Raw genomic sequence first — 21,689 nt, forward strand, 5'->3', positions numbered from 1 at the left:
GACTTATGAGAAAAGGCTGAAAGGGCTATAGTTATTTAGTCTGGAGAAGAGAAGTCTGAGGTGGGATTTGGTAACAGTATTTAAATACCTGAAGGGCAATTATAGAGAGGATAGAGATAAACTATTCCCTGTGGCTGGACAGAACAGAACTAATAGCAATGGCCTCAAACTGCAGCGGAGGAAATTTAGGTTGAAGATTAGGAGGCACTTTCTGAGTCTGAGGGTGATCAAACATTGAAACAGGTTAGCTGGAGGGACTGTAGAATTTCCATCCTTGGAAATTTTCAAAAGGAGGTTGGGCAGACACTTGGGTGAGATGATTTCACCCTGATTTGAGCAGGGGCTGGACTACATGACTGTGTGAGATTCCTTCCAACCCTACTTTTGTATGATCCTGTATGAGCTTCAAATACCATGAAAACACTCAAAGCACAGTAATTGAATCACTTGATCTTACTGCACACTAGGATTACAACTGAAGCAAGAAGGAAGTGCTTGTTACTACGGCATTTTTCTCTGTTAGGAAAAAAAAACTGGTAAGCACAATAGTGACAAAGAATGGTATAGGTCTTTACCGAATTGACTGGCTGATCACACTAGCTAGTTTTGCTAACACCTGACTGTCAGTCAAACCATGTTTTGCATGCATGCTATGATAATGGTAATAAAATCTCATGCTTCAGGGTAAGGTGATCACCACCTGGTAGGAATCCTTCCCTCTCCCCTGTTGGTAGAGGAATTAAGGTCCAGGTTGAAGATACATACTGAAGCCTTAAATGATACAATTCTTGGGCAAGATAAATTTCCGAGTTCCCTAACCAAATCATCTTTTAATTGACATAAAAAATATACACACTGAAAGAGCAGTACCCTGAAAGGATATTATAGAACTAGAACTATGGTGTATCTGTTGGTTTGACTTTTCCTTTTCATTTAATAAGCAGTGCATGGAAGGACTAGCTCTGCCAGGTGGTAGTAACACACAGCTGCCAGCTAGCCAACTCCTCCTCCCAGCTTTTCCAAACCACTGCCCTGTATCTCACCTTCCTGCCATGCCTTGATGGAACAACAAATTATGCAAGAGCTATCCTGAGTCTTAGGGTGAAGTTTTGCTTTGGGTCATTTGGCTCCACCCTTTTTAAACTTCTCTGGGTCCCAAACCTCTTGGTCCATATCTACTTGCTCTAGCTTCTACCTTCAGCCCTCAGCCCACTTGGTCCAGTCTTGGTTTCTCAGCAGCAGTGACATGGCTGGGAATTAAGCCCCACAGCCAGGGTTCTGGGCCCTCCTGCTGTATGTCCCTTGACAACAATAGGCTTGCCTTGCAGGGTGCTTTTAAGGCACCTGCAATGCAGCCTCCACCTCCTCTGGTCCTCCAGTAAAACAGGAAAGAGGAAAGAAATGCTAGCAACCACTTCAAACTAAAATACAGACCCTCTGGTCACTCACCAGCAAAACCAATATGCGCTTAAATCCTTACCCCTTCTGGGTTCTGTGTCAAGAAAAAAAGGAGAGAGACAAGGGGAGAAAAATCCCTCTCTGTCCTCTTACCTACCAAGACTCCCTTTTCTGGACTTCTGGGTGCTTCCAGGTGCAGCTAACTGGAAGTCCTGCCTCCTCCTCAGCTGGGGCTAGAACAGCCCTCTACCCAGAGGGTAAGTCTTCTTATTCCCCAAGCCCTTCCCCTTCTAACTAGCCAAACCTACTGTCTGGTCTGAGCCCAGGGGCTGCTCATCAGTCTTTGCAGCCCTGTTAGCTTCTTGCCCTTTGGCTGCAATTCCTCCAGCATTCAGCCATTCCCCAGGGCAGAGCTACAGGCCATTTCATAGCCTTATCCACTGCCCTTTTTGCTTCTTGCCACCCAGAGCTTCTCCCTATGTAGCTGCTTTTTTCCTTCCTGGAGTTCCCTTTCCTCTGGGCCACAAAGACCTGTTCTTGAGTTCTTGCCAGTCCTGCTAGCCTCATAGCCTTCCTCCAGTAACAGGGCCAGAGTTCGCCATTACACAGTGTTGCAAGGTCCAGGTTTTTTCAGTTTTATGAAACAATAACTTTTGCACCTTTGCATCCATGAAAACAGCAAATGCTTAGACTAAAAAGAAGGCAACAATTTTTCTATACACTGTCATGACCCAAAGGTATGATTTTGTGTGTGCTTCGGCACTAGAATTATCCCTGTTGAATTACAGCTTCATTGCACGGTGGAGTTTTGCTGCATAGAGAACCCGCGTGCAAGGGAAAAGTTCCCGCCACTTTGCAGCTGTCTTTGCAGGGTGCATTTCTCAAGTCGCGGCAGAAATGCACGGTGCAAAGGATTTCCCACCACCCATATGCAAATTTGTTCCCTGCTATTGGCTAGTTCTAAATTATTCCCACGTGGGGGCTAGCGATTGGCCTGCTAGCCGTATAAGAGGCTTGAGTGGTTTCCGCCCAAGCTGAGGAGGACTCCACATCGATCTCGTGGGGACTCTGGGTATACGGCAGGGCAATAGAAACCCTGTGTGAGATCCAGAGGAGCTTGGCGGCCTGATCCACCGCCCACCTCTTCCCATCTTCGAATGAAAACATTATAAGACGTATCTATGAGTTTCTATTTCGGTGGCGCGCTTGTCCAGGACATCCAGAGTTCTGTTTGCATGGAGCCTAGCAAACTCCACGTGATTGTTCGTGTTCTTTTTGTTTGTAACCGCAACTCAAGCAGGTTTTTCAGCCTGCACCGCAACCATCCCGGTGTAAGTAAACAATCTTAAAATCTACCATTACGCATCTGTGCCTAATTCTAGCTCGGCGCCCGCCCTCTCCGACCCAGCGTGCCCGGGCTGCCGGCCACAGCCCGTGTGCAGCGCGACAAGGGCCGCGGATTCGCACCCGGCCCGCACATACACAACCTACAACTCTTAGAATAAAGTTAAGAGAGTAGTGAAGAGAGGTTTTTTCCCAGTTTGATGCAATGGGCAAGAAAACAGGCAGTTACTGTGTATATATTACCAGTAAAGAACTAAATGACAGTTTATGGATCCAGCAGTCAATGACAGAAAACCATAAAGTGGTTCCTATTAAATAATTTGCTATTGTGGATCAAAGGTCCTTTATCATTCATCTCTAGATATCACATCTAAATGGCAAATTAAATGAACCTTGATACCATAGCAATAATGATAATACTAGGAAAACTCCAGGATCTCATTTCACATTGTCTGGTTCCATTCATTAAAATGAAACTATCATGTGAAAATGTTACTAATTGTTATGATAATACCCAGGATCTTCACCATAATGTCTCTGTATTAGACCTAGAACTCAGCCTAGCACAGCCAAACTCAGATGTGCAAAATAATTCCAATGAAACTGATAACATTCTCACAGTTTTGCAAAGCTTCCATAAAAATGCAACTGCCTATGTGAAATGAAGGTTAAAAACCTCTTGCTGCATCACTTCAGGGTGCATCTTTGAGTTGTGCAGCTCCATTGACAGAGATGGATCACATCAATTAAGTCCCATGTGTCTAAATATATCATTATACAGCCAGGGGCACCTGGTGACACTAGTACACATTGCCTTACACGTTCTTTTTCTTAGCATGTGAGCGCTGTTTTGTCTTTGAAGAAATGCTGCATTACTGCTAGTTTAGTGATACACATTTTGGCGGGGAGCTGGGGCATGCTCTCATTTCAGCTCTCTGAATAGACACAATTCTTGCAGCAGAAATGCTTCCTAGTGTGTGAGCTGAGGTATCAAAGAGAACAGGTTCATAGAAAAGTAAGGTTTGGAAGGGACATCATAAGGCCATGTAATCCAGACCCCTGCTCAAGACAAGATCCCACCCGATGAAATCATCCCGACCAAGTGTCTGTCCAACCTCCTCTTGAAAATTTTCAAGGATGGAGATTCCATTCTTTAGGTGGCCATTTCCAGTGTTTGACCACTATCAGGGTCAGAAAGTTCCTCCTAATCTCCAGCCTAAATTTCCTCTGCTGCAGCCTGAGGCCACTGCTCCTAGTCCTGTCCTTTATGCCTTTCCTTGCAAGTCATGTTTCCCAAGCCTCTAATCATTTTTGTGACGCCCCACTGGACTCTTTCTAATATGTTCACATCATTCTAGAATTATGGGGCCCAAAATTGGACACAGTACTGAGTATGTTGTCTGTGTACCATCTGAAATTACTTTTGCCCAAGGACTAGTGCATATAATATAAACTTTCTAGCTGAAAAAGAAAAGAAAAGAAAGGCCTAGAATAGACTCCCCCCAGAGGTGGTGCAAGCACCTACTCTGGACACTTTTAAAAAATATTTGGGTGCTTAACTTGTTTGGATCATTTGACCCTAGCTGACTTCCTGCCCTTTGGGCAGGGGGCTGGGCCCAATGATCTTACAAGGTCCCTTCCAGCCCTAATGTTTATGAATAAATTCAGCATCTTCTTCACTGATTTCTCTAAGGCCCCTTACACATGTTACATTTAAGACACGATTAACAGATTAATCATGACTTGAACATGTTGCCAAGTTACTCTTTAAGTCAATTTAAGGTGTGATAATACAGTAAATGAGTCACAAAGTTATTCCATGTATAATGTACTATAACTTTGTGGCTCATTTGTATCACGCTTAATATTAAATGTGTGTCCAGTTGGGGCTAGCCAATGAGAGATCTCAACACTCAGCTTAGTGTCAGAATCCAGTATATGACAGTCCCAAGGTCTTGGACACAGTTATCCCCTACTAACCTTAGCTGGTAGCAGAACCAGTCCCCAGGCCCCAGACCCCTGCCCAACCCCTGAGGTGTGGTGAGCCTAACTTTGGGGAGCATCTCCCCAATCTTGGGCTCAGTGCACCCCAAGCCTTTAAACATACACTACATGTGTAAGTTTAAAGACTCGGTGTGCCTTTAAACACATGTAGTGTAACATACACTACATGTGTATGTTGGTTGAACATGTAAGTTTTTTGACATCCCTGGTGGCAGAGGGCCCCAGGATCAAGGAATCTCTCCACCATCCCTAGGGCCCTGTGCGCCAGGGATCTCAGAAAAATCACATGTGCAACCTAGCTACACACACAGTTTTTAAAGGTCCTAACTCCCCAATCCCAGGACCCATGCATTCCTGGTCTGTAAAAACCCCATGCATCCCCCAACTGTATGGCACACAGGCTTTTTACTCATCCCTGGGCATGGGAACCCTAGAATTGGACTGCAGCAGCTGACAATCAGTTGATTATCACTGGGGCTGGGAACTGTGCTAGGGCCAGGTATCGGATTGGGGCTGCTTTCAGGCCCCAGTTCTGAATCTGACAGTCCCCAGCCCCGATTGACAATCATCTGATTGTAGCCACCTAGGCTTCAACCTCATTGGAGCAGCAGAAGCCCAGGATCATGAGCCTGGGGCCCCCCACTGCACATCCACCAGGAGCCTAAAAGGCACTAATTGCAGGGCCGCAGCAGCAGTGTAGGGACATGGCCAGGCATCCAGGTCAACATAGAAGTGGCACCTTCCAGTGCCAATCACAAACCAGTCACAGTCCAATCACAAACATTACAGCAAACATGTAGCAGCCACTTTTTCTCACCCTCCCTACCCAAGTCAGCATCCAGGGTGGTTGCCCCTTTTGTCCCCTCCCACTGAGCCCCAGTACTTACCTAGTTATTTGTTGCTTACCTGGCAGAAGGGGCAGCAATAGGAACTTACATAAGGACAGCATGTAAAATGTGCTAATCATATAGTATTATATGTAAGTTATATATAAGTAGCTTGTTCAGTGTGGGCATTGTTCTTAACCCATCTTATAGACTAGCAGTGACCATTATGATCATTTTGCTAAAAAGCTACACTGACTCTTGCCATCTATGACAGAAAACCTTTGAAATAAATTCAGATCTGATGCAAGTGTAACTCTCTTGTGATTAAATTGGAATGCAAAAACAGTTGAAACTTATACAAAGGGAAAGCAGATGAATGTGTAAAAAGTAGCCAAAGCAAATAACTCTTTGAAAGTTTAATTTCACAGGTCTCCACTTCCCAGCCCTAAAAAACAAAACAAAACAAAACAAAAAATATTTTTTTCTGCCAAGTCACTTGAAAATGACTGCTACAATTACATTCCTCACTTTCCACTTAAAAACAATTTCTGAAAGTTGGACTCAGTTGGGATCTAAAACTTCAATTAGGGGGGAAAAAAATCAAATATGTACCTAAATTTAAAATCTATAGTCACCATTTTGGGGGAAGATTGTTTTAGAGAAATTAATTGGAATCGTTTCTTCCCTTATTTAAAACAAACAAATAAGCCCTTTGTATTTCAAATGTAAAGTCAGTTTTACTTACATGTTAACAGTTCTATGTTTCTTGGAAAGGAGTATAGCTCATTAGGGAATAGACTAAACCAAATCCTGGCTGGGGTTTGCACTTACAGTTCGACAGCGGAAGAAAACTGGCTTTGGTTTTAGATTTCAAACCTGGGATTTTGGTTCTCCACATAAAATGAATTCAAAATTAAATTGTTAGTTCTTCTGTTTTTCCCCACTAAAGGCCATCTTCAGTATTAAAGATGATGTCAGCAGCTTTGTACTCCAAGCACCTTGTTCTGGTGATAAACAAACTATAAAATCAGTGCCACAAGTTTATGGTAATAAACTGAAACCTGTTTCAATGAGGTTCATTTAAAAAAATGAAGGAATACCCTGTCCAGGGGCAGGGGCACAGGTAGCAGAAGATGGAGGAGGGAGGAGGAGGAGCCTGAAGACCCTGGCAGCAGCCCAAGAAGGCAATCGGGTGAAGAGTGCCTGGAATAGGGGCCTGGGGACTACAGGTAAACCCCTTGGAAGGGACTAATGTGGCCTGTGGGCTGCCAGTTGGACAGCCTTGGCCAAGGTGAATGGTAGACAAAAAAGAGGCACACAGTGGGGCCTAGCAAAATGATGGAGGGTGGGAATTATACAGGGTATGAGATGATTTCCAATAACAGCCCACATGCACCATGGGGTACAAACGCTAAAACAGAATGAATGAACTGTAGATGAGCTTTCTTATCTGCAGCACAAAAGCAGACCCACAGGCAGGTATGCTGGAACAGCTAACATGATGTTGTATCATTGTAACTTGTCCCCTGGGGTAAATCTACACCCTGGTTTATAACAAAGTCTTTGATCATGCTTTTTTATATGGGTCTAGAGACCCATGGTCATAAAGCGTGCACCTTGTTTGCATAACTGACTACTTTCCCTCATTCTTTACGGATGATGCACAAATTCTTTCTACTAGAGTATACATCATGCATGTTTCAAAAAGATATCTGTCACCACAGCGAGAAGCTGGTGATCCTTTGCCGGGGTAAATCAATATAGCTGCAGCTCAGCATCTGGTCTCACATCTACAAATGGCTTGAGGCCTAGTTTTCAGCCCTACTCTCTACAGCAGGCGGGTGAAACTTTTTATATGTGCTATTTTTATTTTTGCGCACATAAAAAAGAGAGACTTCTTCTGAACTATGGACTTTCCTCCAACTACAGAAGAAATGTGTTACGGTGGCTAGAATATACAACACAGAGACACGAAAAAATAAATTAAAAATATAAAAATACACATATATACAAAACACATGTTAATAATGCTGCTCTCTTGAGTCCATTGTTCATTTTTCTCCAAGGCAACAGGTGAGGGTTGGGAATTTTTATCCCAAATCCATCTCCCTGTCACCAGGACGCAATTCTGATTAATAGGTTAATATATGTACAATTTATTTTTAAGTTCAGTTATCCACCCTCCCCTCCCCCCCTTTCCAGAACTATCCTATGTTAATCTTAGCATTTATGTCAACGGAGAAGAAAGCCATCCTGTTGTCCCTTGGCATTTAAGACTGCATTCAATGCAGATAAGGTTTGTTTGGGAATGTACAGAGTTTGCTGAAGACAATCACTAGAGATAGAACCTTAATTTAACCTCAAGCCTGCAGCATTTCCCCTGGGAGGTGGATGACTGATAACATGGCAGTGGGCAGGGAAAGCACAAAATTATTGAGAAATGGAAGCAAGAAATCTGGAGTGTTAAATTTCTTCCTCTAAATCATTGTTTATATGGATAGTCATGCATGTCTGACTCAGTCTGGAGACACTAAGAAGCATCTTAAAAGAGTAGTTTTAAAATGCATTGACAGTTGGCATTTCTGAAAGCCATTTCTAAAGCACATGAAATACACTTGTCATATCATCATCTTGTAACAAAATGATGCCATGACAGAATCAAAACACACTTGCTCATAATATCTTCTGTACAGGGTAGGTCAACAATTACTAATTTAAAGGAAATGAGTCCTTAACAGACAGCTTGATAACCTTTCCCAAGGGACCATTAGAAAATGGTGTTAATGAGCCCATAATAGCCTGTTTCTTTAAGTAGCTGGGTAAACAGATCTTTATTAACTGAGCTTTTTTTTTTTTTTTTGGACTATAGTATCAAATAGACATTGCAAGTATAATCTGTCCAAAATGCCTAGAGTTTTAGATTTGGTTTTAACAAAGAGGATGTTTTAGCATTTTTCTAAACTAAATATCAAACTTCTGAGGCAGGGTTAAATGTTAAATAACGCTTTTATTTGCTAATGATAATGCTAATTGTCTGAAGCCACACTGAATCTAGGATGATTTTTTGGGGCTTTCTTTTGTTTAAGAATGAGAACATCTTTAATAAATTCAACTAGAAAAGCCTTTTCCAGTTTCATTTTACACTGCTGTTTTGAGCTAAAGAATTAATTTATCACTGCAGTTGGAATGTGTAAAATATCCTTTGCTAAATTACTAGATGAAGAGATGTAAATAGGTATTTCTCATGAACTACAGAGGAAGCATCATTTTTGCTGTGTCCTGGCTTGTGGATTCCTTTATCTTGTCAACATATCTTATCAACCAACTTTCTTTAGGTTGAAAAGAAAATAAAGCAAAAAAAAAAAAGTTTCTCTCCACTGTCAACTACAAAATAATATGAATTCCTGAGGTGACTGCAACAAGAAAATGAGCTTAGTTCCTGCTCAGCATCTAGCCAGCAACACTTCATAGGGTACTATCAATGCAGAAATTTGGGCCATATTGTCGCAACATTTAAAATGTTAGCATAAAACCAATCATTTTCCAAAAAGTATTTTTCAAAGTCCACCACTGTAAGTAGTGCTTGCCTGTGTTTGGAGGGGTTTTCTTTGTTTGTTGGCTTTTTTTTTTTTTTACCCTGATCATAGACAACAAACAAAAAATTTCAGTCAAGATTTTAAAATGTCTGGCTCTGTGGAAAGAAAACAGGAGATTGTATTTTGATAAGACCTTTACCTCTGCAGAAGGCCAGGGCAAAATGTAACCCTTTAAGAAGGCAAACTGTGTTCTATATCGAGCAACAGCTAATGAAATCCTAAGAGGTTTGTTACATGAGCCAGTGGACTGGAGCAACCTTTAACATGTAGGAAACTGGAGTTAATTAAACTGTTATGGGCATCCTATCCATCATTCTACCAGCATATTCTATTCTAAACCTATTTACATTTTGCGATTGAAAAAATGTAACTCAGGGCTGTTGATAAACCATGTTTACTGTTTTTATTGATTTGGTATTTGTGTATAACCTTTATGTTTTAATTATCTTATAGTATTTCTTGAAGCCTCTTCTGAAGCAGTAGGTATTTGATTTCCAAGCAATTAGACATTTCTGACTATTAGCAGACAGTGGAAGCATTCCCTTCAATGATTTAATCAGCTTGGGAGGGTATTGGATTATCACTGCAGTGAATTGATGCAAAGGTTGCTTTACTGAAACTCAAATTTTTTGCCCACTTTGGAACCTTTGTGTTTACTGAATTGCATTCAGACTCAGATCATATTTCAGTAGCAAGATGAATTGCCTGGAAGGAGTTTTCTTTTACACACAATGATCTTGAAAGCTAAATGTAACGTGCTACCATCATCAAGGTAATTTATACATCAGTTTAACACCTGGCTACATTAATTGGAGTCAGTGGGAGAAATGAGATCAGACTTTTTCCTACTGTAAACATTTGCACAGTGAAGAAGAATGCTAGCTATGTTGGCACATTAATTTTGTTTGTTTATTTTCTATCTCAATCACAGAAAAGCTAATATTTTATATATACTGCTTTCTGTTTTGGGGCCAAGTCCTGCTTTCCTGATTTATGAAACTGTCAAATGTGTTAAATCATTTTGGATTTTTCTTTACTACTTTTTATCTTGACATTTTCACTTATGCTTTATCATCAATTTTTGGCAAATAATCTTGAAAAATTAAAAGCTGATCTGAGTTGTGACACTGACACTAAAAGTGATTGTTTAAAGCAAAATCTGGAGGAATTTCTTGAATGACAAATTGTAGAAGCTTTGATGGAAGCCTTATCACTTTCAGCATTTCCCATGAGGCTAGACAAAATACTGGAAGATATAAGGTAAGAAACAATCCTGCCTTGCTGGGAGATGGCCTAGATGACATCAGGGTAGATCCTGAAGTCCTTATTCATTAAGGGTAAGAGCCTCACCCCCATTCTTATCCCTTTATGCTTAGTACAGAGGCCCTGAAGACACCATATTCATCCCGTTTTACCCCAGAGTACACAACCGTAACACTGTTCTTTGAGGACTCCCTTATGAGTCCAGCATAGGATATGTGCTTCAACGGGGCTGAGAGCAGCAGTCAGGATACATACAAACATTGCACGCAGATCAATCTAACCAAGGTTGGGTTGATTTAAATGTCCAGGTATGCTGGCTTTCATAGGGCTTAAACACCCTAAAAATGGCAGGCCTCATCTAAAGCTTGTTCATCTCAGAAGTGAATGAACTTAGATTGACATGGGTTAACCCCATCTAAAATGGGTTTAACTCCACATAGTGAACACCTGCACAGATTCACAGAACAGCCCTGGGGTTAAGAAAGCCCAGCCACTTGCCACAGCCCTGGAAATGTGTTGTTCCTATCCCCCCAAGCCTGACCTGGCTGTTTTTAGCCCCCCAACTCTCCGTCCCAGGACTGGGCAACCCCAGCTCCCAATTAACCCACCAGCCCATCTTGGGCCCACCATGCCCCCAGACCCACCACTCTTCCCTTCACAACCCTACCAGCCTCACCAGATGTTGCCAGCCCCTCCTCTCCCACCCCAAGTTACTTACCTCAAACTGCCCACATTGCACTTTGGGCAATACCTAATCCTTGGTCTGGTGGTTTCGTCACTTGGCAGGCAGTGGCATAACTAGGGCTGGGCAACAGGGGCAACCTCCCTGGACAACAACAGAGATGGGGTGAAAGAAACAGCTTTTGCTGCAGTAGCAACCAGAAGTCACTACTCCTTCCCCCTCTGACAAAATATGTGCATAAGGCAATCCTATTTCACTGCAGGTAAAAAGAGAGTCTCAAATGATTTGCCAATGCCAAAACGTACAGGTACATGGATGGTACATGCTGCACCTTGACAAGATGCAAAATAAAATCATTCCTACAGTCATTGCCTGTGACCCAAGTAGAGGTCACAGGGTTACACTGCCAATAAGACTTCTGTGTGTCTCATTTAATACTAAGCTGAAGTTGTATTCAAGTGTATTTTGTTTTGGTTCACTTTATAAACATGAAATGACAATGAGAGTCTTGGAAAGCTAGAAGGGATCTTTTCTCTCTATACAGTGTTATTACCTACCAGTATTTGATTCAGAAATTTTATTACATGGATTTTAATTTCTATACTAAAGCTCAGGAGGAAAAAAAAAAGACTGTTTGTATCAGGGAGAAGGGAAAGATTGTAATCTCTCTTTCCCTTCTTCACTAATGCCTGAAAAATTGATTTTACACAGTGCACCCAAGAAACAAAAGAAGAAAACAGTGTTTTGAAGTGTTCAGCTAATTAAGACAGACCACGAATCTAAACTTAAGTGTCAGAAACTATTCATTAAAAACTTTCTTTTTAAATGGCAATTAATTCATATTGATTGTTTCCTTACTTGCTTCTTGTTGAAATCCTTGTAAGTTCTTACACATCAAGTCCTGTGATGCAGATATAAGAACCTCCTGGAAGGTGCAAAGTGATCTTAGTTATCACTGAAGTTTATAATTTCTTCTCAGAATGCAGTGACCTTCCATATTATAAGCTAAGAATTCAGCCATTGTCACATTTTGCTTTGCCTTTAAATATCCCTTATCTTCCTGAAGGGACTGGGATGCTGTATATTATTGAATAAGATTCTGGACTCAGTCCTACAAGCCATATATAGACAAAATTCCATTGGCTTCAACACAATCCCATCTGTTTCAATGGGGGTTGTATCTGAGTGATGAAATGGAAACGTGACCAAGCATTGAAGCAGAGTCATAAAACCATACATGGGAGATTGCATTTTTTTTTCTTTAGCACAAGAACTCAAGAGAAACAATACATGAAGTGAGCTATGGTAAAGTGTGTGCCATTACTGTTGGTCACCAATAACAAAACTGAATGGTTTAGTCTATGCTCTGAGTTAAATAAGATATGTATTTTTCTCTATGAATTCTTGTATAGGCATACATGAATACTTTGTTTTCCATGGTATTTTTTGCCAAAAAATTATGTATATTTTTGACAACATTATGCCGATAAACATATAAATTCATAATAAGCCATACAAAAATAAGTTTACTCCCTTTCAGCATCCACTCTCTGCCACTGTGTAACGCAGGATACTAGGCAAGATGGACCTATGGTCTGGTCCAGTAAATGGCAATTCTAATGAAGGAAATATGTAACCCAATAAATCTTTTCTCATTGCTACTTCTGAAATGGCTGAGCTGAAGAAACCTGAGGAAGGTTATGTCACATACAGTGAAATTTCTATCTGAAATTAAGTTATTAATACAACTTTAGAAATTCAATGAAAAAAGATTTGGTAACATACATGCACTTCTTGATATTTACATGCTTCCTGTTTATGTAAAATCTTGCTATGGGAGCTCTATTCTTTGTGCTGGCATGTGGGAGTATGCTTAACATACAGGATTAAATTATCCTCCATATTAATGATTCAAAGATGCTTCACTTCCAGATCTTGTTATTTTGCTGGAGGTGCCGTTCAGAATTGATTTTTGATAAATTCAGATTGGTGCCTCTGCGGCTACTGCATAGGTGCAGCATCTTTAAATATTTATATTGTGCTGCTGGTGATAATTATTATTCCAGCTCAGTACAGTTCTAATGCATTTAAATGTCAGTGTTTCTCAGTTTAATTCATCATGGATATATTCAGGTGCTTGTATACATATATTCAGTATGCATCTCCATTGACCGAAAAAGAGCTATTCATATTTTAGCAGCTGTGAGAAAGAAAGGACAGATTTCCTTTACATTGCTAACTGTAAACATTAATTAGCTGCTTGACACTCATTAATGATTTTTAAAAAAACCTTTTGTAAAATAATCTATCATAATTCTTTTTATCACTCTGCCAAGCAAAAGAACTAGTCCATCCTATTATGTTACCTCTGACTGTAAAGTTAAAGACAATGAGTTAAAATAAAATCTGTTTATTTATACAGTTTATTTCCATGGGAAAAAATGGCTCTGCTCTGATACCTACTAAGTAATGAATACAAGAATGTCATGCTTTATTATCTATTTGTATGCTTTTGTTGACGAGCAATTATGCCATTGCATACGCACTCAGTGTGTCTTCTCGGCTGAGCCAGTGTAGCAGAAAGGAACCTAAAAACAGAAGAGTTTGAGCTTTTTCCTACATTCTCCAAAACACTATTATGAAATGCTGCAGGTTGTTACAAAAAAAAAAAAAATCTTTCTACAAAGATGACTGAAATTCAGTCTAACCCTGTCTTACCAAGTTATGCTATTTATAGTCATATAGTTTGCTTTAAACAAACTTGGAAAAAGGAGCATTTCACTCCCAGGGGGCCTGACAAATGATTTCCAAGGTCAGGTGTAATACACAAAGGAAACAACAGGAGTCCCAATCCTGTAATGACATCTTTACTGCTGCTACCTGTGACACTGACTCTATTTAGTCCCCTTGAAGGGTTATGAAGGTTGTCAGGTCAAACTCGTCCAGGTGTTGCCCAAAACACTACACTGAGGAAGCCTGTTGTCAGCATAACACACTGAACAGCTCAGGCTGAAATTCCTTGTATTGATTTTATTGGTGTTCATCTACCCAGCCTGTTTTCCCAGCCTCATGCTGTATTTCCGTGTGTAATTGTATTTGACCAGAACAGAATGTCAAGATTAATTAATGTATTTTTGCTATTGTAGGAAACAAGTTTTCTAAGACATTACTACCCCTTACGGCATTTCATTATGCTAGAATTTAAATATATGATCATTTCTAAATAACCAAAATATTTTATTAAAATACAAGAATCCAACCCTATATATTTGAAATATGCCAAACATAACATGTAGAAAGAACAGTGGATATTTTTGCAAGTCATGAGAAATTGAGAAATTAGCAGGGTTTTTTAGCTTTTACAAGGAATGTGAAAGCATTCTATGCCTTCTAAATGGATTTACTCTAACTGCCTAATTCATTATGCTAAAACCATGAAGCAATTTCCTGTTCAAAGCCCAGCTCACAGGCTCTCTGTTGTCAAGTATTTGAATTTCAGATTAGAAATGTGTTCATTTGGATAGCATGAAAGGAAACCTTTGTTGTCAGCTTTGCTTTATGTTCTGCCAGCAGCCAAATCCCTCGTCTTCAGTAGTCACCAGCAAAATACCAGACCTCCACTCTGGTTTCGACTATCTTGAAACAAACACAAATGCCTTTGGCCTTTGTGGTGTAAGCATCGGTTTGAGGTTTGCTTCCCTCCCATCCTTTTTAATATTTTTAAAACGATAATTTATGACAGATGATATCAGCAAATGTTTAGGTTATATTGAGTTCCCCATCCCCCCCCCCAACTCCTTCCCCCTCTCCCCCAAAAGGGAAGATTAAAAAGAACAATTCCACAGTGAGAAATAAGAGCCAAATCATTTTAGTCCCATTACTAGCTCAATAGTTTGTTATGAAACAGTGAACTGAAGTGGTTGTAGATTTTTTTTTTTACCCTCAGGATGTTACCAGCTATTATCTATACTGTGTTTTAACTGTTCTATTCACTTAACATTACTGGTGACTTTTTCTTCATAGATCTTAGAAAAATACACAGAGCAGCTCACAAAAGTCAGAGGCCACATTTCAGTGGAGGAAAAACAAAGTTACCTGATATACCAAGTAGGAAAAAACAAAGAGCTTTTAACTATCCTTGGCTAGTGGGAATGGGTGAGCTGAGCAGTAATGGAATTCAGACAGGATTTCTTTACAGAGGAGGAGCCTTTTAAGAAATTCCTCGGTTGTTGTAAGCTATTTCTACCAGCTTTAGTATCTGTTTTCTGAAGGAACTCGACCCCAAACATCTATCCTTAATTAAAGTAAATATTCACACAAGGAATTCTGTAACCCAAATGTGAACTTTAATGGTTGTAAAATAGCTGGAAGCACAAATAATTACTTGCAGTTGTAGAGGACATTGAGATATTTGTAATCCATTTACTGTGGAATGTAATAACCCTTATGTAGTCATAAGCTGCTCTCCAGTATAAGAAATGGTTATAGAAGGTCTCTCTCCTGAAACTACAGCCGAGCAAATAATTGGGGTTTTGTTTGTTTGTTTTTTTAATTCAGCAGCTAAATGGTAAAATCAAAAATAAAAATTTGAGCCCAATAAATGGATTTTTTAAATGTTCGGTTTTATTTTCCGTTATGAAAAGCCAGCGTGTTTTGTTTCATTTAACACAAAATATTCTATGTGACCCAAAATAAAACAATTATTTGGAGCAACCATAAGTAAAGCAAAGGAAAAGGGTGAGACTTGCAAAAAGAGGAGATGGTTGTAGTGTATCCTTCTACCTGATACCTCATATGGGCATTTTTACAGATGGAAGCACTGCAGTGCCAGGCGCTTTGAAAGGGACCTGGTGCTGCAACACTTGCAGTTGTATAAGTGGCAAAATGTGCAGTGGCGTGCTGTTGAACTAAAAAACATAGGAAGTGCTTTAGTTCAAAAGCGCACCACCACCATTTTCTGCACACTGACGTGCATTTCGCCACTTATACAAGTGCAAACGGCGTAGCGTGGTGCATGTCAGCTTGCAAGCAGATTAATCGAGTCACACAGTTCTAACATCTCATTTCAAGTGTTACAGGCAAAGAAAAATCAGGGCACAGTGCTATACCTGCTGATAAGATTGCCAGCACATTATCTCACTGGTAGTGACAATAAGTCTGGAAGCCTACAACATTCAAATCCTTCACTTCAAGAATTCTCCCTTAGCCCCAAAGTGTGTATAGTTTATAATATTTAAATGCAAATAATGTTCAGGTTATGTTCCTGACTGGCTGCTAAATACTCCCTAGTTCTCAAGCGGAATTTGTTTCTTCTACCTCAGATTATACAAAGAGAATTAGAGAGCATGAATATAAATTATAAGGAATTCAAACCCAACCCATTTTAAGGTTAACGTGTACATAAAGCTATTACCCTGCAAACGTTCTAATCAAAGCCTGCAATTGTCACCACGCAGAAGCATCAATGTTCTACTGCACAATAGCTAAAGCTTCAAAATCCCCCACAGAGACTTTATTGCATATTATAAGTGTTCTGCTCTCATCAGGTTGTTATCATTTGTATTCGATTTATGGGTTTGGCGTTCTCGGTAGGACACTTCTTTGTTATAGTTCTGTAAGTTCTCTGTTGGGCGAGAGTGCTGTGTGAGCAGGTTCTGCTTAGATTCTGTTCTTGTTGCTTGGAATCTGGGCATTCATGATGGACTATGGTTCTTGGACATATCTCACAGTAATCAAAATTAGATAACCCTGCCCATTCTTTGACTAGTTAATCTGTGAAATTATGTATAAATAAAGATAAAGATACATTTAAATATCACCCAAATCTGTGTCAGTGATTTCTCCTTCCCTAGGAAGCCAATCCAGGAAGGAGACACAAGCATCTTCAGAATGAGAGAGAGGCATGTAAAGAAGGGGCAATCTCACCATTAAATGCTGCTGCCATTGCTCCTAAATTCTAGAAGGAAGAGTGCCACTGTATTAGCATCAGCTTTCTTCACTCTTGTTTATATTCCTACTGTACCCTATAATAAAGTACCATTCTTGAGGTGTATTTTGCTTGCTGTAGCCTCACAATTCAGCTAAAGAATAAAAACAAAGTATTCAGACACTTTCTGATGCAAGATCACAGTTTTAGTCTGACAGAAAACATAAAATCTCATGCACTAATCACTTAAAAAACAAACATTCTTTACTGTAAAAAGGCAGCCCTTACACCATCATACATACATTTTACAGTGATGCATTGTTTAGCCTCTTTTATTGGCATCTTCCAAATATAAAAATATATCATTATTTCTTTGTCTTGTTTACTTTCTGATACCCTCTGCCCTAATCTCCATCCTCATGTGTCCTTCATCCTAATATTTTCTGTTTTCCCCGTTGGCAAATTGCATTAATTCTTTTGACTAGTGTCTTGGCCATATGAGCGCAGTACTACCAGAGATTAAAAACAGATTGGTTACCCAGTCTTTGACAGCACTTGTCAGAGAAGAGGCAATATCCATGCAAAGGATCAGCTTCCTCACCCTGCAAGAATCCTGCAGATTGACTCAAGAAAAAGGCAAACTAGGTAACAGGTTTGAGGGAGTCCCTTAACTGCACTAATAGTAAGAAGTTGGAATACAGCCCTAAGCAGCTGAGAGACAAAACAAGGATAAAAAACATGAAATGAGGCAGCACACAAAAAATCCCCATGGAAGTCAAATATATTTTATAAAAAGGTAATAAATAGGAGGCTATTTCAATAGGGTTTTACTTACTGAAGTTTAAGTCATGACACAAGCCACCCATAAGCAACATGTTTCTGAAAAAAATAAAGGTTTTCTTTGTATGGCTACTAGGAAAGTGTTTCAACAGCTCCATCTTTAACAAAATTCCAGTTTAATTGTCCCAAATAATATATCTCAGAAAGGGATGACAGGGATACAGTTATCATGAACCACTGCCGTTTCTTCTTTTTTTCTGAATACTGTGGGTGCAGACAGAAGTACAGCTCCATGCTGTAATGGAGAAGGCTTTGCAGGAAGCGTTCTGACAAACAGAAGTTCACGGTTGGTTCCAGGAGGGATGGGAAGCTAGCTGCTGGTTGCAAGACTGCAGCTAGTTTCCTCTAGCAATGGTCCCTCTTCTCTCCCATCCTGTCCCTGTTTCAGAATGGGAGGGGGGAAAAGGAGCAGAGGGAGCTCAGTCTAGGGGTTCCCCAACTAGCTCTGGAGGGTGGTATGGGTGAATTAAACCACCTTCCCCACACCTCACGAGGCTCCAAACACCCAGCCCACCCTCCAGTGGGGGCTGAAAACCCTCAGACTGAACTCCCTCTACTCCTTTTCCCCCCTCCAATTCTGAAAACAACTGGAGGCTGGCAGGCAGCACAGACAGAAGTTACAGAAAACACTTTGTTTTGAAACATCTTCATCTAACACCTTATGCAATGCGGGGTTAGGTTTCCACGCAATCAGCCATTTTTTAAGCTGTCTGCAGCCATGCACTTGTGTTTGGCCACGGCTATAAACTGCTTTCTGTGGCCAGATCAGGCAAAAATTGTCACTTCTGTCTGTGCCCTGTGTCATAACCCAATGATTTTTAGTGCCTCGACACATTGGAATTTTCCCACCACATGGAGCTTTCTTTGCATGGTGGATTTCTCAGCTGCAGAGAGAAATCCCCAGTGCAAAAGAGTTCCCGCCACACATATGCAAATTCGTACCCCATTATTGGCCGATTCTAAATTATTCCTACGTGGTGGCTAGCAGTTGGCTCGCTAGCCGTACAAAAGGTTAGAGCAGTTTCCGCCCAAGTTGAAGGTCTCTGCAACCATCTCATGGAGAACTCTGAGCGCGCTGTGGAGCCTAGCAAACTCCGCGTGCGTCTTGGAGGACAGAAAGGCCTGATCAGCTCTTAGCCACTCCCCATCATAGTGTAAATTTGATGTATCCCCCGTGTGAAGAAGCGCTCGTGGAGTCGTATATCGACGACTCATCTTGGTTTGGTGCGGTTCGGAAGAGATCTCATTTGCGTTTGTTTGTGTGCAACTGCAACTCAAGCAAGTTTCCTTCCTGCACTGTGACCATTGGCATTGTAAGTAAAGCTTTCTTTATAAAACCAATACGCTTCCGTGCCTAACTCTACTCCGTCGTGGAAAAACCCCACCTGATGGTCCGGGCTACTGGCCATAGCCTCAGACTGACCCTCGGTCCCCACACCCTGGATGCTAACAAAGAGTGAATGCAGGATCTAATTCAGAGAAAATTGAGTATCCATACCAAGAAATCTCTATGCCAACGCAATCTAGGAAAAAAAGCAATATTTTAAATGTTCACTGCCAAGTCTATTTCTATCTCTATGCATCCATTTATTATCCTCCAACCATTGCTCAAGTGGAGGAGCAATTAGGCACACAAGAACTTCTATTTGATAACAACTAACAGTTTGAAAGGATTACTGGTCTTTGCTAAACTGAGAATCAAAGCAACTTGTTGTGCCGTACCTAGAACTTTTAATCAAAATGCATAGCTCATGTAAACAGAAAATAAAATCCAGTATATTATATTTGTGTGTAGATCTATTCTATTTCAGAGACTACACCAATAGATCTGTGTTTCCTCAAAGTGGTAAGGCGGAGTTCAGCATTTTGATGATGACCCTTCCACAAGCAACAGGGAAATCAATTCAGCCAAAGGGAATCAACCTCAACTTCAGCTGAAAAGTGACCCCCTATGCCCCAAAGCTCCTTCAGATTTGAAAACAATGGGGGAAATAGCCTTTTCTTTTCTTCGCCATAACAGACAGCTTATTTTCAGGTCTCAATAAAATATGTTATCTGTGTTGAAACAACTGCTTTCAAAACTGTAACCCCATGCTTCCCCTGTTGCAGAGTTCCCAAATTCTGACAGATTGTGCACCATCAATTTAAACAATGCAACTTTAGGTACCCCCAACACATTTTTCAGTTCAACCTTAAGCACCAAGAGCAAATTTTTGTCATATAAAGTAATTATAATAAATCTGTTAATGCATACCACTGATAGGTTGTCTGCATACCACTGGTGGTACCCGTACCACAGATCAGGAACCACTGCCATATTTTAAGAGGAAAGTAAAGCATTCAGGAACTTGGATATACCCAAAACTAAGATTCTAAGTGCATAGCTTTCAGGAAGACAGAGTTCCACACACCTCTCCTACCACGTCATCGAGCATCACCAAAGTCAGGGGTTGAAGGTGCTTCTCATGGAGCCATTTAGAAGAGAAAAGGAACTGGGAGGTAAATAGGAATGGCTTGGGGGATTTAGCGAGGTAAGGGGGATTCCACTCAGAAGGACAGATGAATGGTGGCGAATGATATGGCTGAGTTACAAAGAGAGAAGCAGAAGTGAGACTGTAAAAAGTTCAAATAAGTGTCTGAACTTTTCAAGGCTTACAATTATTGAGTCAAACATCTAAACCCTTTGATGTTCACCCTGCGGTACTTTCAGCCATGTTACAAAAATTCCAGAGGCTCTGCAAATGAACAACTCCTTTCCCTGAACTCTCACAAGATGAGGGTTTAAATAGACAGAAGCACAATATATCGTTTCCACAGGTATAGTTGCCAGGCAACCATTCCATTCTACAGCACAGACACTATGTCAGCATTGATCAGACTATGTAGTGGTTAACCCATTAGCTGCTCAATTAAAAGACTAATTACAGAATCTTGCTCTAAAAGGTTTATGAAACCAACAGGATTCTTTATTTTGCTAATCCATGTTTCATGCCTAGGCATGACTAATCCATGCAGGGCTGAAAACATGGGAGAATCCTGATTGGATGGCAGAGGTTAGCTTTCATCTAAGAATATTCATTTGTAGTGGAGAGTGTGCCCTCCTCTTAAAAATTTATGAGCAAAAATGAGACAGAGAATAATAACTGTGATAAAGAAGTGTAAATTATTTATAATAAATTAATGCAAACCATCAGGGGCTGATAGAGTATACGTTTTGTTTTGTTCATAGTATGGGTTATTGCTCAGCTTCACTTCATGGATATCACATCCATACCATTCACAAGATGATAATTTTACACTATAAGAGGTCCCCTGATGGTATGTATTAATTTATAATAGAGGCAAGAGGAAGGGAACATTTTTGTGCATCATGCCAGTAAAACACACAAACTACTCCCTCAAGGCACATACACACATACATTAAAACATTAGCGATGGCACTAGAGTTAATAAGAGCTATGATATACAATGCAACTATTCATACAGTGGTTCTCAACAACCCAAAGGCAGCAGTCAATTCTTTGTCACAGTTCTGATGCCTTCTGATGGTATTTTTCCAGTAAAAAAAATAAAAAGCAAACAATAGTGTTCAGTCCAACTAAACTTCCCTATTAACATAGGAGGGAGATATTCTACATTAGAACTGTTTATACATAAGGTCACTTGGGCCACGGTTACACCAATATAAACATGAAATAACTCCATTAGTGATAGTGGGGTAATTCTAGATTTATATGTATTTAAGTGAATACAGCCCACTAATTTCCTGTAGTTCTGCAAGAGCTGAATATTAATTTCTTCTTGCATTT

This window comes from Alligator mississippiensis, chromosome 3, assembly GCF_030867095.1.
Source record: "Alligator mississippiensis isolate rAllMis1 chromosome 3, rAllMis1, whole genome shotgun sequence".
Classification (NCBI taxonomy): domain Eukaryota; kingdom Metazoa; phylum Chordata; order Crocodylia; family Alligatoridae; genus Alligator; species Alligator mississippiensis.